The sequence below is a fragment of the Sorex fumeus genome, unplaced genomic scaffold (genome assembly GCF_029834395.1).
Source record: "Sorex fumeus unplaced genomic scaffold, SorFum_2.1 ptg000014l, whole genome shotgun sequence".
Taxonomy (NCBI): Eukaryota; Metazoa; Chordata; class Mammalia; order Eulipotyphla; family Soricidae; genus Sorex; species Sorex fumeus.
In genome coordinates, this window is record NW_026606071.1 from 6,733,054 (window position 1) to 6,736,967 (window position 3,914).

The window sequence follows — 3,914 nt, forward strand, 5'->3', positions numbered from 1 at the left end:
CGCCGCCGCCGGCTCGCGCCGCACTTATACCGGGCCGGGGGCGGGGCTCCGTGCGCCTCGGCGGGGCCGCCCCCTCGCTGCCCGGCCGGCCCGGGCGTCCCCGCGGCGCTAGCCCGCCGCCCTCCACGCCCTTCCCGGCCCGCCGCCCTGCTGGGGCCCTGGGCTCGCCGCCGGGAGGGACGCGGGGAGGCGGGCGGGGAGGGGGAAGACGGTGGCGCGCCTAGCCGGGTTGCAAGAGCCCCGCGCCCCGTCGGGGAGAGGGCGGCCACCGACGGGCGCTACGCAGACCTGCAGCGCGGACGTGGGGGAGCAGGGTCAGGGGGGTCTTTGAAGCGAAGTCGTTTGCAGAGGGAGGCTGGCCAGCAGTGCTCAGGCCCTCTGGGCCCACTCCAGGCGACCCTCGGCCAACCGGGTTCGAAGAGCCTCTGGACTCGCTGCAGCGAACTTGGGGGTGGGGTGGGCGCATCCCGCGACCCTCTGCGGTGTTGCGGGGGCACCCGCCGTTTGAGCGACTTCATCCTTCTCCCCACCCGCCGGGCCCGAATGTCATTTTTTCACATGCATCTGCATATAAAGAAATACCATCCTGTCCCCTCCGAGGCCGCTTTCGTAGCCGTCCCACCCCGATCCTCCTGGGCTGGGGAGTCTTTTATTCCCAGCAAAGGCAGAGGGTCTTCCCTCCAAGAAGCAGCACCAAGGGGAAGGAATCGGGGCAGCGGATCGGAATCGGAGGCGCCCCCTTCAGAGCCTGAAGAGAGCTGGGAATATCTGGTTCTGCAGAGGGTTAGGGACCCACGCCCAGCGTGGTGGGGAGGGGGAATTGGGGGCGGGGGTTTGCGCCCAGCCTGTGGCTCCCGGGGGCTACGCGCCCCCTGCGAGCCAGCGCTCCACACTCCCTCCGCAAGCCGCGCCCCGCTCTCCTCCAAACGCCCCGCATCGCCCGGGACAGGCATTCACCAGGAATACCGGTTATCCCAGTTGTGGCCCCGGGTCTGACCCTGTCCGGGTGAGCTCCTGGAGGGATAGGTGAATTTTAAAGAAAACAGACCCCAAACCCAACATATAAACGACCCGACTTAGGCTTTTGTGGGTCCCCTTGTCCCTCATTCATCGCCGACAGAACCCCCTGGTGCGTACAAACCCTTCTGCCCCCCACTTTCAGCTTGGGACCTTACCCTTTCCAAATCTCGCCCAAACCCGGGAGTGGATCCTCCGCATGGAAACTGCAGTCGGACAACACACCCCGCGTGCACAGCCCGACTGACGCCCAGCGCTGAAGGAGACTTGCCCGAATAATTGCCCGGTATCTGGATGCTCCATCAGGAGCCCCATACATCTGAGGGCGGGGTGCCCCTAGATTCGGTTGGCAAGTGGTCTGGAGGTTAGAGATAGGGGGGTTACAGTTTAGCTATGGCTGCTAACTGCTTTCCCCTGTTTCAAGCTCTTCCCACCCCCCCCCCCCTTCACTTTTCTTTTCCCGCTGCACATTTCACCTCCTTTTTCTTCACTCCTGGAATTTTGTAAAACCTCTGAAGCTGGAAAATGGAACCCTGGATCCACAGGATCTGAGGGATCCACTGAAGGATAGAGCTTGTCAGATTAACCTCCACATTGCCGGGATGTCTTGTTAAAGATAGGTTTTGTTGATGTCCCCCGGCAAGGGTCATACGATGATACTCAGCGGTCTCAGAAACAAGCTCTTCTGTGTGTTGCATTGTCACATGGCTCAAGAGTAATATTATTCCGCACATCTACGGCCTCCAACTTCCCCGTGGCTTAAAGGAGATTCCCAAGAAGTGTTTGTGGAACTAAGAGTTAAGTCAATGTCCACCTCAAACTGGAGTTGGAGTTTTCGCTATAGGAATGCTCAGATCAACTCACGGGGGTGAGCAGAACAAACTAAGACTTGCAAGACTATGTTGAAGCACATAGGAAAGATACTTTGGAAAGAAAAGAAGCAAAGTGCATGAAATTAAGTAACTGACAGTGTTGGGGCTCTAGCAAGGGAATCCTAAATCCTTTGTAATGGAAATGCCAAGAGCCTCCATGTTTGCTGTTGTTAGTAGTAGTGGTGGTGGTGGGTCTCATGAATGGAAAGAAAATGGAGGATCAAGGCCTGGAGCACAAGCTTTCATGCCCAGGTCTTACTCAAGGACTGACCCACCATTGTACTGCCAGGTTTGAACCCCAAACCCCAAAAATAGTGGAAATGGAATTAGAAAATACTCATGATAGATGCAAATACAAAGAGACTGTAATCCACTGGTCTTGACAACATAGGTCTCCAAGCACTACCAGCTAGCACTTCTTACTTTGGCTGAAAATTCAGATTTATTTAAAAAGTTAGCACAGTTGTAGGGCGTTTGCCTTGCACGCAGCCAACGTGGCCGACTCAAGTTCGATTCCTCCGCCTCTCTCGGAGAGCCCAGCAAGCTACCGAGAGTATCTCGCCCGCACGGCAGAGCCTGGCAAGCTCCCTGTGACGTATTCGATATGCCAAACACAGTAACAACAAGTCTCATGATGGAGACGTTACTGGGTCCGCTCGAGCAAATTGATGAACAACGGGAGGACCGTGACCGTGTATGTAGTTTTTACAGAACTCATGATCCAATTTTATCATACTAGGTCATGCAAGGTTTTAATCAGATTACACACACACACACACACACACACACACACACACACACAAGTCCCTCAAGACCATTAACATTGTGATATTAATGTTAAAGGATTTCAGCTGAAATAAAATGTTCTCATTTAAAAATTGGTATGTTTTATGGCTGGAAAACAAATGAATTTTATCATTTTATTTCTAAATCGCTCATTTTCAGGGGTGGAGTGTTAGTACAGCAGGCAGGGTGCTGTTTACATGCAGTTTAAACTTAGCTTAGTCCCCAGCACCCCATCTGGTCTCCTGAACCCACCAGGATTGATCCCTGAGTGTAGAACCAGTAATAAGCCCTGTGCATCTATTGGGTGTGGACCCAAAACAAAAGAAAGCTTTAAAAAAAAATAAAAAACAACCATCAGTATCCTGCTGCCTCTCCTGTATCTGATGTGCACATCGGTACAAACAGAGTAAAGGATAGTCACCACTACACTAGTCTAAGGAAAGATAGCAGCATTATAGTCTCTTACATGAAGAACTTGGAGCTAGAATGGTTTCTATTGGGTATGAATAAGGAGCAATAAAGTCATGTTGCCACTTAAAAACCTTCCATCAACATTACATGACGTATTGCAGGAACTATCAGACAATTCTTAAGTCTATGAATAACATGAGAAAGTAAATATAACTTAAATTATGACAGCTAACTTAAAATAATCATTCTTCTATGGGCTGGAGCAATAGCACAGCCGGTAGGGCGTTTGCCTTGCACGCAGCCAACATGGCTGACCCGAGTTCGATTCCTCCGCCCCTCTCGGAGAGCCCGGCAAGCTACCGAGAGTATCTCACCCGCACGGCAGAGCCTGGCAAGCTCCCCGTGACGTATTCGATATGCCAGACACCGTAACAACAAAGTCTCCAATGGAGACGTTACTGGGCCCGCTCGAGCAAATCGATGATCAACGGGAGGGCCTTTACTTTACTTTTACTTTACCTGGAGCGACAGCACAGCGGTAGGGCGTTTGCCTTGCACGCAGCCAACATGGCCGACCCGAGTTCAATTCCTCCGCCCCTCTCGGAGAGCCCGGCAAGCTACCGAGAGTATCTCACCCGCACGGCAGAGCCTGGCAAGCTCCCCGTGACGTATTCGATATGCCAGACACGGTAACAACAAAGTCTCCAATGGAGACATTACTGGGCCCATCGAGCAAATCGATGAACAAGGGGAGGACAGTGACATTCTTCTATGTTTTCATTTTGTTGGAATATATCAAATATATTTGAGCTGGCAAAATTTTCATGA